Source organism: Callithrix jacchus, chromosome 12 (assembly GCF_049354715.1).
Source record: "Callithrix jacchus isolate 240 chromosome 12, calJac240_pri, whole genome shotgun sequence".
NCBI classification, from domain to species: Eukaryota; Metazoa; Chordata; class Mammalia; order Primates; family Cebidae; genus Callithrix; species Callithrix jacchus.
The window spans coordinates 14,695,686-14,715,103 of NC_133513.1; the positions used below are offsets into that span (position 1 = coordinate 14,695,686).

General features: G+C 51.9%; 2 long non-coding RNA genes and 1 other non-coding gene across 3 annotated transcripts in view; all 3 read right to left on the bottom strand.

Annotated features, from left to right (window-relative positions):
* The window catches only part of LOC108594044 (uncharacterized), a 30,265-nt gene extending 27,946 nt beyond the window's left edge, over window positions 1-2,319 (bottom strand). Inside the window, exon 1 of the long non-coding RNA XR_004731711.3 lies at window positions 2,026-2,319. This is a non-coding gene — a long non-coding RNA (uncharacterized LOC108594044). The remainder of the gene's footprint in view (window positions 1-2,025) is intronic.
* A 10,038-nt stretch (window positions 2,320-12,357) lies between these two features.
* On the bottom strand, window positions 12,358-16,951 carry LOC144578589 (uncharacterized). Its single transcript, XR_013524625.1, has 4 exons — window positions 16,766-16,951; window positions 16,193-16,670; window positions 15,627-15,767; window positions 12,358-14,689 (listed from the first exon to the last, which is right to left on the bottom strand). It is a non-coding gene; the product is annotated as an uncharacterized LOC144578589 (long non-coding RNA).
* Window positions 16,952-18,039: 1,088 nt separating this feature from the next.
* On the bottom strand, window positions 18,040-18,111 carry TRNAT-CGU (transfer RNA threonine (anticodon CGU)). Its single transcript has one exon. It is a non-coding gene; the product is annotated as a tRNA-Thr (tRNA).
* Window positions 18,112-19,418: the final 1,307 nt, after the last annotated feature.

Genomic DNA, 19,418 nt, shown 5'->3' on the forward strand with positions numbered 1-19,418 from the left:
AAAAAAAAAACGCAAAAACAAAAAACACCTTCAACAGCAAAGTAGCAAAGAGTCACAGAGACGTGTTGCAATTCCAGGTGGAAGCAAACAGCTGGTTGCTCTTAATTCAACAAATGGAAAGACAAATCTAATGACATTACAATCCATAATTTCAGGAGTGCCTTATTTGGGGGTTTCAAACACTTTCCCACAACTGACATCCTACGAATTCCTTTCCAATCCAATCCTGTCCCTTAAACCACTGTGGGGGTTGTAGGGGGGATGTACTTTCCCTTCCTTGCATCGTTTTGCGGCCTCCCAAGGAGAAAACACACTCATAAGAATACTGCCCTCGAAAGGACCTTTTAGTTTCATGGAAAGTAGCAAACCTCTCCCTGCCTTCTCCCCCCAGCCGGGTTTTAGACGCGCTGCCTGGGGATGGTAGCTCTCTACCCTCACCCTCCCGGGAATGCCGGGGCCTGAATCCCTCGCTGTCCAGAATGACCCCAAAAGCGGGACTTTGAGGGCCAGTTGGATAAAAAATAAACTCATCTCGCCCTCAAAACCCCGATTCTGGGACCACAGCCTCTAAAACCTCTTTCTCAAGAAGTGAGTCCCCTTCACGGTTGATAGCACCGGGCTAGGCCGCCTTGGAGGCAGGAGTTTGGAGAATCTCGGATCATTGAAGGAACTGATACCGGGTGTTCCCTCGGGGACGCCGGTTCATCTCACCAAAATGCCAGGGGGTCGCTGTGGGAGAAGGGGGCATTTGCCCACCCCATGGCTGAGGGCAGGAGAATCGCTTATTCCGGGGTGTCTCTTCCCTCCCGGATCAATAACCAATTTCGCCCAGCAAACAGGCCTGGAAGCTTCCCAGAGAACACGAGGGGCGCCCCAAATGTCCCTTAGCAGCGCATAAATCGGGTGTCCCATGTGCTTCGTACAGTCTCCCCCACCCCCATCTCCAGCTAAATAAAGTTTGGTTATTTGTGTCCTTAATCGTCTCTCATTAAAGTCAAATTTGCTGCGCGTCCAAATTGGGGGAAATGATTTCCATTTTAATAGCTCAATTGGCCTCTGGGTTCTGGAAAGGCCACTCCCCCACGCACCTTTTCTCCTCATTTTAACCCCCTCCTTTTTCACAACTTCTCCTAAAAATAAATTATAAATATGGATGTGTCCTCAGAGGACATGAGCGGCGCATTCCAACGCTCCGCTTGGTGGGGATTGGAAGCAAAGAGAAACCAGAAACGCCACTCCCCCCACTCCCAAATCAAAATGCCTTTTCCTTTTTTTTTTTTTTCTGTTTTCTAACTTCTTTTCCTAACTTGGTGTCGTGTCGGGCACAGACACCCCGCTCCGCACCCCGGAACCTAGGTTTTTTTTTTTGCCCCTGTCCTGCAGAAGCTAAAGCCAACGAGCCATGGCTGCCTGCTCTTCGAGGGGAGGGCGCAGACAACTTTATTTGGGGGCGACGGCGGTAACTCTCCGGGGACGGTGGTTCCCGGCTGGTCCGGAATCCCCGGGGCCCGGCCCCCGCAGTCGCCGCCGCCCATGCCAGCGGGGACCGGGCGCACGTGGAGCAGCGGGCGCGGCCGGCCTGCTCCGCGCGCGGCATTGAGATCGGGGTCACGCAGCAAGTCAGTTTCCCGAGCGGGCTTTCCGGGGTGGGGGCGGGGAGGCGGGCGCTCCACCGCCTTGTCAATTTCCAAGCCCCGACAAGAGGGAGTCAGGGGGCGGCCTCGCCCCCTTCCCACCTCCTGGCCTCACATGCCCTCCTGGGGAGCGGGGGAGGGGCCGGGGAGAGGGGCCGAGGGGGAGCCTGGGGTGGCGGCAGTGGCGGCGATCGCAGCCCAGACAACCGTCTCGCGCCGGGTCCCGGGAGAGCCGCGCGCTCCCCTGCCGCCACCACCCCGCTCCAGTTCCCATCCACCCCGCCGGCAGCCGCCCCACACCCCTACGGCTTTGGGGGCCTGGGCACCCACCTGCCGCGATCCCTGCCCTGGCTGGGGGAAGGTGCCAGGCGGGAAGAAGGGGAGCACTCACCTCCGGGGGTGCAGGGTCCCCCTCCCCCCGGGCTGCGCCTTCCCAGGCTCCTGGCAGGCTTGCGCCGGGCGGGGGGCGCCCCGCGGGCCCTGCAGCCTCCGCCTCGATTCGAGCCCAGCCTTAAATCCTCCACTGTGGAAAGCTGGGTACTTCCAGAAAAAAAATCCGCCCCTCCCCAGACGAGATCCAAGTGATGGGCGGGGAGCGTAGAAAATCCTTTTCTGCAGAGAGCGCGCAGCCGACGGGGCTGCACCCGGCCTCCACGGTCCGCTGCCGCCACAAAGCCGCGCCCCCGGTCTCCCCCGCCCCCCCAGCGCCCTATGGCCGGCCCGGGGCGGGGGCTGGGCCAGCCGGGGGTTGGCCGCGCTGGGGAGGCGGCGGGGCGGCTCCTCCCCGGCCCGGGAGAGAGGACGAGAGCTTGGAAGCCGAGCGGGCCCGAGTGGGGGCTGGGGCGGGGGCGGGGGCCGGGGTGGGGGGGCGCCTTCCTAGAAACCCTCGCCAAATATAGTCAGCGGATAGGGGCATTCCTAGAAATGCGGCGGCGGCGACGTCAGCCTCGACCTGGGAGCGGGGGACACAGCCCGGGGTGCTCCAAACGGGGGGAACGGAGGAGGGGAAAAGAATCTCCACTTCCAGTACCACCGCAGCCCGGAGACGAAGCCGAGACCCGGCTTCCCTCCCGAGGGGCGTTAGGAAGTCTTCCAAAGGCGCTTGAGGTATCCCGGAGCTGGGGGCGCATCAACTGAAGATTCAGACCCGGTCTGCCCCCGTCTTTCGGGAACACCCAGTGCCAGTGCCAGTGCCAGTGCCAGCTGGCGCTTCTGGCCCTTCCCCCAATTTTCAGCACCACCCCCCCTTACACACACAACCCCCGTGAACAAACAGTAAAAGTAGGCGCAGCATCAGGCCGGGTCCCCAAGCTTCCTACACCCACCCCTGGGCGGTCCCTCACCTCCTCTGGATGGCTGGAGCCCCTGGATCCCCAGGGTTGAAACTGCACAGACATGCCGTGTTCCCAAGAACTCCCCCAAATACCAACCCACCTTCGGGCCAGAAAATAAAGTTATGTTTCCTCCTCCCCAGTCCAATGTCACTGTTGCTGCTTCCGGGGCTAAGGGCTCTTGGAGAGGTGCTGGAAATTGGGGGTAGGGCATAAGGGTGTCCCCGCCACCTGGCAAAGATCTGGCCTCTGGCGCTGACACTCGCACCAGACACAGTTGTAATACTTTTCATTTCCCGGCGGTAAGGGAGACGCCCACACCCCCACCCCAGCAGGTCATCCCCCTCCTAAAATCTGCTCCACCCAGACCCCTGCCCAGGGACCCCCAAATCTATCACAGAGGTGGCCTCTCTTTCGCAAAGAGAATCCACATAACTGAGACATGACTTGTCCCTCTCCAACGCCCAGCGTCTCCGTGCGAAGACGTGACTGGCCTAAACCTCGCAGAATCATAAAAAATGTATTTTGCTGTCCTCTGTTGGCCAACTCGGGTCACACAAAACATACCACCCAACCCAGCGGGCGGTCCTGATGCCGCAGAGGGGTCCTAGGGACCCCAGCCAGAGGGAGTAAGCTGCACTCCTGTCCTCCAGCCCTTGGCGTCCCTGCCCTCTCAGTCCCCTTTCTTATCTTGCAGCACAGATCTTGCTGGTGTCCCCTTTTCCTCATTGGGCCCTAAGTCCAGTAATCTGGAGAGATTTCTTCCTTGTTCTAGGGGAGGCAAGGACGGCTGTGTTCACTCTGGACCAAGGGCACAGGGACCCCCAAAGGATGGTTTTTCCAATAGCAACTTGGAGACGAAATGTAACAAAAAGGCAACAGCTGATCACTGTTAATAACAGACCCATTCCCCCAGCCCCAGAAGACCTAAGCACATGAAGACTACTAACTTACTGAACTGATCCATTTTCCAGATGAAAAGACTGAGGCTAGGCCAGGCATGGGGGCTTATGCCTGTAGTCCCAGCACTTTGGGAGGCCGAGGCGGGTGGATCACTTGAGGTCAGGAGTTTGGGACCAGCCTGGACAACATGGTGAAACCCTATCTCTACTAAAAATACAAAAAATAATCGGGCGTGGTGGTGAGCATTGGTGGTCCCAGGTACTTGGGAAGCCGAGGCAGGAGAATGGCTTGATCTTGGGAGGCGAAGGCTGCAGTGAGCCAAGATTGCGCCTCTGCACTCTAGCCTGGGCAACAGAGTGAGACCCCATCTCAAAAATAATAATAATTAAAAAAAAGACTGAGGCTTAGAGGTCAGTTGTTCATGGAACTAACACCTGCTTGCCCTCTGTGTGCCAGGCACAGAGCTGCTGCTAGAGCCGCCAGAACTACGGTGTCCAACAGCACAGGTCCCTGCCCTTGAGGAACCAGAAGTCTAGGGGAGAGCCTTGAGTCAACAGGTGAGCTGCCATCATGGTTCAGGCACTGTGGCAGAGTGAGGCTGGACTGGGGGTGTCCTACCCTGGCCCTCCTGCAGGGGTTGTCTCTCTCCAGCCTGCGGCATCCTCGCCAGCTTTGCACGGTGCATTGAAAGAGAGAGGCTGTGTCTCCCCCTGCTGCATGTCGCCAGCTTGGGGTCCCTGGGCACCGCTTCACCTCTCTGGGCCTCCATTTCCTCATCAGTAAAGTAGGAGTCACAAGGCCTGCCTTATAGGACGTTTTCTTTTTTGAGACAGAGTCTCACTCTATCGCCCAGGCTGGAGTGCAGTGGCGTAATCTTAGCTCACTGCAACCTCTGCCTCCTGGGTTCAAATGATTCTCCTGCCTCAGCCTCCTGAGTAGCTGGGATTACAGGTGTGCGCCACCACACCCAGCTAATGTTTTGTATCTTTAGTAGAGTAGTAGAGTTACGGTTTCACCATGTTGGCCAGGCTGGTCTCAAACTCCTGACCTCATGATTTGCACGCCTTGGCCTCCCAAAGGGCTGGGATTACTGGCATGAGCTACCACACCAGGCTGCCTTATTGGACTTTTAGGGGGACTGCTTGAGACAGACACCCTGTAGGAGCACATGCAACAGGGATTGCTTGAGCTCGATGTTATCACCTGGAGGAGGGGGTGTGAGAGCTGAAACTGCCAAGAAGGAAAACACTGGGGCTGGGCTCCGTGGCTCACACCTGTGATCCCAGCACTTTGGGAGGCCAAGAATCACGTGAGGTCAGGAGTTTGAGACCAGCCTGACCACACAGCGAAACCCTGTCTCTACTAAAAATGCAAAACTTAGCCAGGTGTGATGGCATGCCTGTAGTCTCAGCTATGCCAGAGGCTGACGTGAGAGAATCGCTTGAACCCGGAAGGCAGAGGTTGCAGTGAGCCGCGATTGCACCATCACACTCCAGCCTGGGCGACAGAGCAAGACTGTCTCAAAATAAGAAAATGCTGGGCTGGTGGGAGGGGTGGAGTCGAGGCAGCAGGCACAGTATGTGTAAAGGCCCGGCCACTCTGAGGAATGAAAATAGCTCAGCAGTGCTGGCTTGGGGGCCTCCAGGTGCTGTCCCTACCCACATCTGTGCCGTGAGCCACAGGATACTGGAAGCTCACCTCATCTCTCCAATTCAGGCACTGCCCGAGCTCTGGGACACCTAGATGAGTGTAGAAGGAAAAACCAGGCCGCCGAAGGCAGCCAGGGCCCGGCCTTTATCTTGCAATTGAAATCCCCTTCAGAGATGCCCCTGGATTCTTCTGAGGCCTGCCCTTGCCAGGCCTGGCTCGGTTTCCCGTGACTCAAGTGAGTGGCGGCCTGAAATCCAGTTCAGCAGTGGAAGCACCGCCAGACTCTAGAGAACAACCCAATCTCAGGCCAGAAACCCCGGAGGCCCACCCTGGCCTTCTCCCAGGAAGGAGCCCCACCCCCACCCAGGTTTCTGGCCCCAGGGCAATGCCAAGGCCCCAGCTAGAACTAGTGCTCGGCCACACCAGGGAGAAGGAGCCCTGGAGCCCACACCAGGGAGAAGGAGCCGCAGCTGGGCTGAGCCTCTGGGAAAGGCCTGGACTTCAGGCTCCCAGGCCTGCAGAGAGAGGGTGGGCACAGGCCTCACTCTGCCTGCCTGTGGGTGCTTTCCTTGGAGCCTGGGGACAGGGGACAGGAAGGCACTAGCTCCCAGTTACTGCCACCTCCTGAGCCTCCCAAAATAACCTCAGTGAGAAACTTCCCAAGCAAACATTCAAAACGTATTGTGCGATCGGTGTTACACACTTGCGTTGAACGGATGTAGGCTTGTAAAACACGGACACACAAGGTGCCATTGCCAGGAGACGATGGTGGCCGTGGGACAATGGTGGAATACAGGCGCTTCCAGAGGGATCTGTGGGAAAGTTTGTTTTTTTTAATTGTCTTTTTTTTTTTTTTTTGAGACAGAGTTTCGCTCTTGTTGCCCAGGCTAGAGTGCAGTGGCACAATCTCAGCTCACTGCAATCTCTGCCTCCCAGGTTCAAGCTATTCTGCCTCAGCCTCCCAAGTAGCTGGGATTGCAGGCATGCACCACCACACCTGGCTAACTTTTTTTTGTATTTTTAGTAGAGATGGGGTTTTACCATGTTGGCCAGGCTGGTCTCAAACTCCTGACCTCAAGTGATCTGCCCACCTCAGCCTCCCAAAGTGCTGGGATTACAGGTATGAGCCACTGTGCCCAGCTTGGGACACAGGTTGAAATGGTGTGATAGCTGACTTTCTCGTTCAACCCCATCAGAAGGAGGCTGTGATACCCACCCTGTGATACCTTCTGGAGAGAATGTTAAGAATCTAATCTAGGCCTGACTCAGTGGCTAATACCCATGATGGTGGAACTTCAGGCAAGGGTGGATGGAGGGCCACCTGAGGTCAAGAGTTCAAGATCAGCCTGAAAAACATGGTGAGACCCTCTATCTCTACATAAAAAAAAAAAAAAAAGAAGAAGAAGAAGGCTGGTGCAGTGGCTCATGCCTGTAATCCCAGCACTTTAAAAGGCTGAGGTGGGTGGATCACCTGAGGTCCAGAGTTCAAGACCAGCCTGACCAACATGGAGAAACCCCGTCTCTACCAAAACCACAAAATTAGCTGGGTGTGGTGGTGGGTGCATGCCTGTAATCCAAGCTACCTGGGAGGCTGAAGCAGGAGAATTGCTTGAACCTGGGAGGCAGAGGTTGTGGTGAGCTGAGATTGCGTCATTGCACTCCAGCCTGGATGACATGAGCAAAATTCTGTCTCAAAAAATAAATATAAATAAGTAAATAAAAAGCCAGATGTGCTGGTGGGCACCTGTAGTCCAGCTACTTGTGAGGCTGAGGCTGGAGGATCACCTGAACCCCGGAGCTGGAGACTGCAGTGAGCTATGATGGCATCACTGCTCTCCAGCCTGGGTGACAGAGCAATATCTTGTCTCTGAAAAAAAATCTAGTGTAAAAATCTTTCTGAATACAAGGTTTTAAGTCAAGTGTCTCTTAGAAGCTAGATCCAGCGCCACCTAGAAACCGGAAGTGTCTTCACCCATCCCAACCTCGGACCCATGACAGGGAGCAACTGGAAGGCCTTTCACTGTGCCCTTGCCCACCTGCCTCGATGGTATCTGCCCCTCTGCAAGGAATGGCAGAAATTTGGATCAAGGGTGGTGAAGTAAAACCACACTTTCTGTGGCCCAGGCCTTCGAAGCTGAGATGTCAGGTGAGGAGAGCCTACCCTTCCTTAAGGCCATCCAGGGCCTTATAAAAATGTTCCAGAGGCCAGGCATGGTGGCTCATGCCTGTAATCCCAACACTTTGGGAGGCCAAGGTAGGTGGATCACGAGGTCAGAAGTTCGAGACCAGCCTGACTAACACGGTGAAACCCTGTCTCTAGTAAAAAGGCAAATATTAGCCAGCCGTGATGGCACACACCTGTAATCCCAGTTATTCAGGAGGCTGAGGCAGGAGAATTGCTTCACCTCAGGAGGCGGTGGTTGCAGTGAGCTGAGATTATGTCACTGCACTCCAGCCTGGGTGACAGAGTGAGACTCCATCTCAAAAACAAACAAACAAAAATTCCATAGGCGCGATGGCTCACACACCTTGGGAGGCCCAGGCAGGTGGATCACTTGAGGTCAGAAGTTTGAGACCAGCCTGGACAACATGGTGAAATCCCGTCTCTACTAAAAACACAAAAATTAGCTGGATGTAGTGGTGGGAGCCTGTAATTCCAGCTACTTGGGAGGCTGAGGCAGGAGAATCGCTTCAACTCGGGAGGCAGAGGTTGCAGTGAGCTGAGATGGCACCACTGAACTCCAGCCTGGGCAACACATCAAGACTCAGTCTCAAAAAAACATATAGGGCCAGGCACAGTGGCTCAAGCCTGTAATCCCAGCACTTTGAAAGGCTGAGGCGGGCGGATCATGAGGTTTCACTATCCTGGCCAACATGGTGAAACCCCGTCTCTATTAAAAAACACAAAAATTAGCTGGGCGTGGTGGCATGCGCCTGTAGTCCCAGCTACTCGGGAGGCTGAGGCAGGAGAATTACTTGAACCCGGGAGGCGGAGGTTGCAGTGAGCGGAGATTGTGCCACTGCACTCCAGCCTGGCGCCTGGCAACAGAGTGAGACTCTGTCTCCAAAAAAAAAAAAAATATATATATATATTATATATATGTAATAAATATATATATTATATAATATATATTATATATAATACATATATATAAATATTAAAATATTAAAACATATATTTTTTCCTTGTAGAATATGTGTGTGTATAGATACACACACACACACAGACACACACACACACACACACATTCCAGTCTGGGCACAGTGGCTCCCGCCTGTAATCCCAGCACACTTTGGTAGGCTTGAGGTGTGTGGGTTGCTTGAGCCTGGGAGTTCATGTCCTGATGCTGTGCTGGGCATCATCTTCTACACCCGATACCACCTCACCATCAAAGCAACCCTACAAAGCAGGAACTGTCATTTATCCCTGTTTGACAGATGAGGAAACTGAGGCCACAGCAGGGCAGTCACTTGCCCAGGCGCCTCAGTCCAGAAACTGCTAGAAGGATGCTGGGAAGCTCAGTGTGAGCTGCCAGCCCCCTCATGCTCAGCTCCATGGGTGGTGACATCCTAACAGCTTCCAAAGGCGGGGAAGACGAAGACAGGATGTGGCTTGCACAGGGCCCCCCTTTGGGTACCCACACTTTTGAGCCGATGCTTCTATAGGTCTTTGATGTTATGGTCTACCGTGTCTGGAGTATCTTCTGCCAACCCTCTGTCCCCACGCCCTGGGCAGCTCTTCCACACCTTCCAAGCCCAGCCAGGAGATTTTGTTAGGTCAGTGCTGTCTCTGCTCACGCCCATGTGTGTCTGTCCTTTTTTTTTTTTCTTTTTTGAGACAGGGCTCCCTCGCATCGCTCAGGCTGGAGTGCGGTTGTGTGATCTCGCCTCACTGCAGTTTTGACCTCCCAGGCTCAGGTGATCCTCCCACCTCAGCCTCTCTAGCAGCTGGGACTCCAGGCATGTGTCACCACCAGCTAATTTTTTTCATTTTTAGTAGAGATGGGTGTATCACTCTGTTGCCCAGGCTGGTCTTGAACTCCTGGGCTCAAGCGATCCTCCTGCCTTGGCCTCCTGAAGTGCTGAGATTACAGCCTTGAGCCACTGCTCCCGGCCTCTTGTATCGGTCCTTTCCTTACCGACATGCTCATTAGTCCCCTGCCATTCCTCTGTGAGTTCCCTGGGGAGGCCACCCATCTCTCGTGACCAGCAGCCCTGGCACCATGCCAGGTTGGGCACAATGAAGACGTATTAGAAAATGAATGATAGGTGGGCAGACTGCTTGAGCCCAGGAGTTCGAGTCCAGCCTGGCCAACTTGGTGAAAACCCTTCTCTACTAAAAACATAAAAATTAGCTGGGCGTAGTGGTGCATGCGTGTAATCCCAGTTATTTGGGAGGCTGAGGCAGGAGAATCTATTGAATCTGGGAGGCAGAAGGCTGCAGTGAGCCGAGATCATACCACTGTGGCACTCCAGCCTCCATCTCGGAAAAAAATAAATAAAATGAATAAAAGAAGAGGCTGGGTGCGGTGGCTCATGCCTGTAATCCTAACACTTTGGGAGGCTGAAGTGGGTGGATCACTTGAGGTCAGGCATTCGAAACGAGCCTGGCCAACGTGGTGAAACTCCGTCTCTACTAAAAAATACCAAAAAATTAGCCATGTGTGGTGGTGCACGCCTGTGATCCCAGCTACTCTGGAGGCTGAGGCAAGAGACTTGCTTGAACCCGGGACATGGAGGTTGCAGTGAGCCGAGATCTCACCATTGTACTCCAACCTGGGTAACGGAGCGAGACTCTGTCTCAGGAAAAAGCAAAAAGAAAGAAAGAAACTAGAGGAAGGCCAAGCACGGTAGCTCATGCCTGTAATCCCTGCACTTTGGCATTTTGGGAGGCCGAGGCGGGAGAATTGCTTGAGTACAGAAATTCAAGACCAGCCTGGACAACATGGGGAGAGCTAGTCTGTACAAAAATAAATATTTTTTAAAAAGTAGGGTCTGGTGGCATGTGTCTGTAGTCCCAGCTACTTGAGAGGCTGAGGCAGGAGGATTGTTTGAGCCCAGGAGTTCAAGGCTGCAGTGAGCTATGATCAATCACTGTACTGCAGCCTGGGTGACAGAGACTCTGTCTAAAAAAATAAAACAAGGCTGGGCAGTGTCTCACACCTGTAATCCCAGCACTTCGGAGGCTGAGGCAGGCAGATCATCTGAGGTCAGGAGTTTGAGACCAGCCTGACCAATATGGAGAAACCCCGTCTCTACTAAAAATACAAAATGAGCCTGGTGTGGTGACAGGTGCCTGTAATCCCAGCTACTTGGGAGGCTGAGGCAGGTTGCAGTGAACTGAGATGCTGCCATTGCACTGCAGCCTGGACAAGAGTGACACTCCATCTCAAAAACAAAACAAAACAAAACACTAATGTAATTCTAACGCAAGTGGAAATGCAAGAGTTGATCAATTTACCTGTCGGCACAGTTTTTCTCTGGAAACCACATCGCTAGGGTTGTGGCACCAACTCTCAGACCAATGCCAACTTAAAAATAAATGCTGCTGCATTTAAAGTGTTTTGAGCAGAGGTTGCAATTGGCAGCCCGCAGGTCCAAGTGGAGCCCACAGATGTGTTTCATTTGGCTTGTGGAGAATTTAAAATAATAATAATAAATTTGACTTAGTGGCCAACATTTTTAAATCAGGAAATTTCATATTTTAAAAATCCAGATTTCTGGCTGCTCCAAAAAAAAAAAAAAAAAGGATGATCTAAAAGATTTGGCAGCAGAGAGCCTGGGTTCCCACAGGGCCACAGTCGCTCAGAGCAGAATAGTGGTATATTTGTTGGGGTATGCTCGCTGCTGTTACAGACAACCCCAATCTTTCAGTGGCTTAGCCCAATACATGTTTATTTCTTGCTCATTTCACCACTATCCAAGGAGTAGTGGGAAGGCAGCATTCCCAGAAGACAGGGATAACATGGGGGGCACCCTAGCATCTATTCACCATACTTTTCAAAGGAAGATGAGGGGCTTGTTATTTTCATGTTTTGAGAATTGCTACAGTTGTTGAATTTAACAAGGCCTAAGTTTGGGTTTTTTTTTACCCACAGCAAGTAAAAATCAGCTTGCTTACCTGAATTAGTAGGGCAGAGTGGAAGCAAAAAAAAAAAAAAAAAAAAAAACCCAGCGTGGTGGGAAACGTTCGTTGTGCGGCAGCCTGGTGATTTGCTCAGCAAAACTCAAGTTGATGTGATATAAACAACGTCTGCTGCTTCCAGGGGCCTGCCACAATATTTTCTTTTAAGTGCTACTCACGCCTGAAATACACTTCTGGTTTTGAAATGTGGTTCTCAGCCCATGTACGTCTACAAACCACCCGCTCCCTTATTAAGAGTTCCATTTTTAATTCTTGAATGTAGGTTTCCTAAGCGCATGATGTCAGCCCAGATGGGGGACCTGACGGGGCAGGGGGACGGGAGGCCTCCTTTTGGAGAGGGTCGGTGTGATGACAAGATGGGGCTTTTGCACTGGGACCTTAGCATCGTCTCCGTTTAAGTGGGCACTCCACGTTAACAACTCTGCTTCCCAGAGCCCCGAAATCTGATTGCTCCTTATATTTTCTTTTTTTCTGTTGTTAACTTTGTTCTGCTGCAAAAATAGTAAATCCAAAAGTCATAGCATCTCTTTGCCAAGGCCATGATATTAGGAAAAAAATTGAGAATTTTCTCTGCAATTCCTCCCCACCACTCACCCCACCTGGAGATATTATCAACAGCACAAGGCATGGGGAAGCCGTCACAGGGCTTCTCTACATCCCAAGACACCAGAACCAACCACACATATACACATATATGTAATGACAAATGTGTGTATTTATTTTTACAAAAACAAGATATCAAAAATTGGTTATACACAACGAATAAGTTTGAGAGCTCTGCTGTATATAGATAACAGTAGGAGATGGTGCACCTAAACATTGGTTAAGAGGGTAGATCCCATGTTAAATATTCTTACCACACACATAAAAGGACACACGAAAAGCTTTCGAGGTGATGGATATGTTTATTACCTTGATGATCCTTCTTTCTTTTTTTGAGACAGTCTTGCTCTGTTACCCAGGCTGGAGTGCAGTGGTGCAGTCTTGGCTCACTGCAATGTCTGCCTCCCAGGTTGAAGTAATTCTCGTGCTTCAGCCTCCTGAATAGCTGGGACTGTGGGTACACACCACCACACCCAACTAATTTTTGTATTTTTAGTAGAGACGGAGTTTCACCATTTCAGCCAGACTGGTCTTGAACTCCTGACAAATGATCCACCTGCCTTGGCTTCTGCAAGTGCTGGGATTACAAGGTAATACTTGATTCTTGATTGTGGTAAGACTAGCAGCAGTTGCATGCATATGTCCAAACTCATCAAATTATACACATTAAATATGTGCAATTTTTTGGTATGTCAATTATACCTCCAGATATCTTAAAAAAAAAAAAAAAAAAAAACAGGCCAGGTGTGGTGGCTCGCACCTGTAATCCCAGCACTTTGGGAGGCCAAGGCGGGTGGATCACCTGAGATCAGGAATTCAAAACCAGCCTGACCAACATGGAGAAACCCCATCTCTACTAAAATTATAAAATTAGCTAGGCGTGGTGGCACATGTCTGTAATCCCAGCTCCTTGGGAGGCTGAGGCAGGAGAATTACTTGAACCCAGGAGGTAGAGCTGAGATCACACCATCGCACTCCAGCTTGGGCAGCAAGAAAGAAACTCCATCTCAAAAAAAAAAAAAAAAAACCCAGAAAAACCCAGACTATCAGCTTTTCTCATTTAACTGTATTCATTATCATGTCAAGTCAATCTGTCAATCATTCCTTTAAATGGCTTCCCACCATGTCACGACACAGATGGGTCAGCATTTACTGAACCGTCCTGGCTGGCTAATGTTTAAAATGTTGTTTTCAGAACAACTCCATGACACAGGAAGCTAGTGAATGTGAGTCATTCCGAATTAACAACGGGAGAAACGGAGGCACGGAGCCGTTAAAGTGGCCAGTCCAAGGCTCTCGCCAGTTCCTAAGAGGTGTGAGGGGCGGAGTCTAGCACTGCTCTTGCTTCATGGCTCCACAAGATGTCACTGTTGAACTTGCTCCTGCACAGCCTCTGTTGCTGAAATAAAAATAGGATCCTCACAGGAACCTAGCTTCCCTCTCTTGCTTCAGAAGTCCTGTTAGGCTGGGTGTGGTGGTGCACACCTGTAGTCACAGCTACTTGGAAAGCTGAGGCAAGAGGATTGTTTGAGCCCAGGAGTTTGAGGCTGCAGTGAGCTATGATTGTACTGCTGTACCCAGCCTGGGCAATAGAGAGTGAGACAATGTCAATCTCTCAAAAAATAAATAAATGAAAAGTTCTGTTAAACCCTATTCTGCCACTAATTAACTGTGAATAATAGGAAGGTGGGTTGGAAGAGTTTAATTTCCTCTTTCCCAGAAAGCCACAGGCTTCTTAAGCAACTCGACCTCCTCCCTCACATGTGGTTATTTTGCATACTGGGGTCCCAAAGCATCTCCCTAGGCTCTGTCTCTACTGCTTCTCTTTCCTCCCCATCCCCAGCATCAGAGCCCATCTTATCTTCCCTTTACACGTCCAACAGAGATGAGGGATTGATTCTATGAAGAACAAGGCAGTTGACTTCAAGGACACCTTCAGACATGAAATTCACACAGAAGTTATAGAAATTCAAACATGGCTTTTTAGATTCACGAACACAAGTGGTTTAAATGAACACAACATATCTTGCTCATTCAGACACCTGATCAGCTTTGCCTGTTTAAGTGTAAACAGAACTTGCATCAAGGATTTAGCTCACTAGTTTCTGATACTGCAGCGTGTGCCAAACTGCTTGCAGCTCCGGCACCCCCAGACTTCAAGCAGAAGTTACAGTTTTGAGACCTGTGTGTCATCTTTCAGGCTTGAAAATAAAAAAAAATAAAACAGCAAGCACTTCTCCCTACACAAATATATATATCCTTAGTCATTTTGTGTAAATTTTTTTGTATAAATGGTAGCTATGGCATATTATGTAGATTGTGTTTTTCTTATGTGTTCTCCACCTGATGCAGACTGGCAATGGTGGGGACGAGAATGGGCTCTCTCCCGGGGTGATGTCACAGAGAAGAAGTGCTGGTCTACTCTGAGGATGGGGAGAGAAAGACAAGGATAGGAAATCTGGGTGGACAGTTCCATGCTCTTCACAGATACTGGCCTACCTGCCCAGGAGCAGTGGTCTTTTTTTGGGGTGGGGGTTGAGTTTCGCTCTTGTCACCCAGGCTGGAGTATAAAGGTGTGATCTCAGCTCACTGTGACCTCTGCCTCCTAGGTTCAAGTGATTCTCCTGCCTCAGCCTACCCAGCAGCTGGGATTACAGGCACACACCAGCATGCCTGGCTAATTTTTGCATTTTTTGGTAGAGATGGGATTTCACCATGTTGGTCAGGCTGGTCTCAAACTCCTAACACCAGGTTATCCATCTGCCTCGGCCTCCCAAAGAGTTGGGATTACAGGCACCCAGTCCATACATGATCTTTTGTGGCACCTTTTCAAAAAGAAATGAACGGGCCAGGTATGGTGGCTCATGCCTGTAATTCCAGAGCTTTGAAAGGCTAAGGCAGGAGGCTGAGGTGGGAGGACTCTGAGACCAGCCTGAGCAACATTCCGAGACCCCCATCTTGGCAAAATAAAAAAAGCCAGGTTTGGTGCTAGCGTCTGTAGTCCTGGCTACTTTAGAGGCTGAGTTGGGAGGATCCCTTGAGCCTGGAGGTTGAGGCTGCAGTGAGCTATAACAGCACCATTGCACTCCAGCCTGGGCAACAGAACAAGATCCTGTCTCCAAAAAAGAAATTAAGATTAAAAAATAAGAAATGAATAGATGCTCCAGTGGAGAAAAGAGAACATTCAGTATTTATTTGCTTTAATTCTGAATTATTCTAATTTGCCTGTGTCCCCAAAGGTTATTGTTGTGTTTCGGTGGGGGTTTTGGGGGACAAGGTGATTGTGGGGGGCGGGGAATTGCACAGGTAATACAAACAAATCATCTTGAAGAAAACCCATACAATATACAGCACATTTACCTGGTAAGAAGTAAAGGCACCCAAGGGCCAGGTGAGGTGGTTCATGCCTGTAATCCCAGCACTTTGGGAGTCCGAGGTGGGTGAATCATGAGGTCAGGAGTTCGAGATCAGTCTGGCCAATATGGTGAAACCCTGTCCCTACTAAAAATATAAAAAATTAGCCAGCTGTGTGGTGCATGCCTGTTGTCCCAGTTACTTGGGAGGCTAAGACAGGAGAATCACCTGAACGTGGGAGGTGGAGGTTGCAGTGGTGGTGCCACTGCACTCCAGCCTGGGCAACAGAGTGAGACTCTAACTCAAAAAAAAAGTGAAGAAGGAACCCTTTCAATAGCTTTTCTAGTCCACTTCCTTCCCAGGGGATGGTGCTATTTTGGTGTGAATGCTTCCAACCCTTGGCTGGTCCATGGGGACCAGCAGCACCAGTATCACCCCCAAGACACATTTTAGAAATGCAGCGTCTCAGGCCCCACCCCAGACCCCAGTCGCAAAACCTGCTTCTTAGCGCCATTCCCCAGGTTGAAGTGTAAGAAGCACTGGTGTTTGCTATTTTTATATCATTAACTTACCTATTTATATACATGTCTACACACCAGCTCCTTCCTGGGTTGAGAATATGGCTGTCATGGCCCGGCGTGGTGGCTCATGCCTGTAATCCCAGCACTTTGGGAGGCTGAGGTGGGTGGATCATTTGGGGTCTGGAGTTCAAGATCAACCTGGCCAACATGGTGAAACCCCATCTCTAACAAAAATACAAAAATTGCTGGGCGTGGTGGCACACGCTGGTAGTCCCAGCTACTCGGGAAGGCTGAGGCAGGAGAAACGCTAGAACCCAGCGGGTGGAGATCTTGGAATAAGCCGAGATGAGATCGTGCCATTGCACTCCAGACTGGGTAACAGAGCGAGACTTCATCTCAAAAAAAAAAAAAAAAGGTTGGGCACGGCGGCTCAAGCCTATAATCCCAGCACTTTGGGAGGCCGAGGCGGTGGATCACAAGATCAGAAGATCGAGACCATCCTGGCTAACACGGTGAAACGCCGTCTCCACTAAAAATACAAGAAAAAAATAATTAGCTAGGCTTGGTGGCAGGTTCCATTCGTTCCCGTTACTTGGGAGGCTGAGGCAGGAGAATAGCTTGAACCTGGGAGACGGAGGTTGCGGTGAGCCGAGATCGTATCACTGCACTCCAGCCTTGGCGACCCAGGGGAGACTCTGTCTCAAAAAAAAAAAAAAAAGAAAGAAAGAAAGAAAGGAGAAAAGAAAAGCAAATGACCCGGGCCCAGCTCAAAGAGCAGCTGAATGCGGAAGCTCTGGGGCGGGGCCCAGCAATCTGTGTTTAACGAGCCCTCTAGGGGAGGCTGATGCGAGCTCACAGGTGCAGAGCCCTGCGGTGGAAGGGGGACACTTACCCCCCGGCCGCTCCTTCCCCCTACCTCTCTCCCTGTCACTTCGCGAGAGCCGGTTCTGGCCAGGCCAGCTCACCGAGGGACGCCCAGAGTCCAGTTTCACCAGGCACACACGAGACGCTCCACGAATGCTCCCACCAGTTAGGAAACTCGGACTGATACAGACTTCCCCAAATTCGCTCAAGCTGGTTTTCAGAGTGCACCATACAGCCGTCCTGGGGGTTGGGGGTCACTGCACAACATCCTCAAAGGTATTCCACAACCCCGCGGTGCATCCTTTGCATGCAAGGAAAATCTGTGCGACCTGCCTGGAGCTCTGTCGACGGAGGCAGCCTCCACAGCAGCCTCTCCAGATAAGCGCCCATTTTACAGAGGGACAAGCCGAGGCTCAGAGAGGGAGTTCAGATTTGCGCGTCAGCATTGCTCCAAGCCTGGGCAGGGCTGCTTCTCTTTCGAACGCAATGCCTACAGTGGATTTCCTTTCAAAAATAGCAAACCAGACAGACACCAGCTGACTCGGGGTGTGGGCTCTGGATCAGGCAATGGCAGGGGTTTTGTTAGAGCGGATAAAATTGGATTTTCCTGTGCAGAAGAATGTGGAGGGGCCCTTAAGCCAAACGCTAGCAACTGAAGGTCTCCTTGCTCGAAGGGTGTTGGGGGTTCCCCGGGGCCATGATCTGCAGGCGATCCTTCGAGTTTGCGAACGCCGCCCACTCTTGGAGCCCTCTACTTTCTCCCAGGGTGTGAAGCGCCCCAGGGGTAGCAGGCGGTGCTGTGTGTAGGGAGCCTATCGACCGAGCCCGCCACACTTCAGGCCCAGACTCTCCGAGGCTGGACCACCCAGACTTCCACCTTCTGCGAGGGAAGGAGGGGAGCTTGAACCCAAACCCTTGAAGGAAAACAGTTAGCCGGCCGGGTCTGCAGTCCAGACGTAAGGATCCACTCGCTGAGTTCCGCAGGAGTCGACCACTCCTAAAAAGTCTCCACCCTATAGGGGAAGGCTGGCGGCAGGCACGGACGGGGTTCGAACCCGTGATCTTCGGTTTACGAGACCGACGCCTTACCACTTGGCCACCGCGCCTGCGTTGCGATGGCGGCCTCGCGAACCTCTATGCTGGCGCGGCTCCCGTGCGCTCGCCCCGCGGGCACGAGCGCGCACGGTCCCCTTCCCTGTGGTGGCCGGCGGGGCGGGGCTTCAACAGGCGCGCGCCGGCGAGCTCCGCGGCTCGGGAGAGGGGCCCGTGGGGTCCTCAGTCGCCTGCAGAGGGCTCGGGGACCTCTGGCGCCAGGGCTCGCTGGAGCCCCGGTGTCCCGGGGGGTCCTGCGGACTCACCTGGAGGCGCGAGTGGGCCACAGGCGGGGCGCCAGCCGGCGTCTTAGAACCCGGATTCGAATCTCGGCTCCTCCAGCGTTGCAGCGCCCTGGGGCGGATCGAATCCGAGCCTCAGTTTCCCCTCTAAAGAGTGAGGCGCTCAGGAAGCGAGGAGTGGTGGCAGTTTTCCTTATCAGCCCGACTTCGGGCCCTGCACCGCCGCCTTTCAAGGAGCCCACGCCCAGCCAAGGTTGCTGGATCGAGGCGTGAGAATTAGAAAATAAAAGCTCCTGCAATCCCCGCGTTTTGGAGGATCGCTTGAGCCCTGGAGTTCGGGGATGCAGGGAGCCGAGATCGCGCCACTGCACACCAGCCTGGGCGGCAGAGGAGACCCTGTGTTAAAGAAAAGAAAAAGAAGGGAGGGAGGGAAAGAAAGAGCCGAAAGTTTCTTCTTCCCCCAGTTTACCTGTTTAACCTGGGCGTGTCCTGGTCCCAAGACCAGCCCAGCACCCGGGATTTTGTTAGAAATGCAACTTCTCTCGCGCTCATAGCTGCTGACTCAGCGGCTAAGTCAGCCCGAAGGCACCTGACTGTTTAGTGCACGCTCATATTTATAGATTCAAACATGCCCTTTGATTTCCACACAAACAGACTGATTTACTGTTCTCTGCACTTTGAGTTTTCATGAATTAATGTATGATGTGTTAATTCAATGGCTCTTGGTAGGTAATACAATATAATCACCACAACTAATAGCGGCATTGTTTGAGAAATATATCAATTTCTATTATTCATGAATGTCATGTATAATATTAGCACAATGTAGCACATCACAGATACTAAAGTATATATTGTGATTAGTGCGATTATTATGCATGAACGAGTTACCTTAGTCTCTAGCAGCTGGATGGTTTTCCATTGAGTGGCTGTGCTGTAATTGATTTAATCTGCTGCTGGGAGCTGGGCATTAGGTTGAGCGGAGCTGCTTTTTTGCTCACAGAACATTCTGCTGTGTGTCTCTGCTTGCTGGTAGCAGTGAAGCTGTAGGGCATATAGGAGCATACACTGAGAAACTC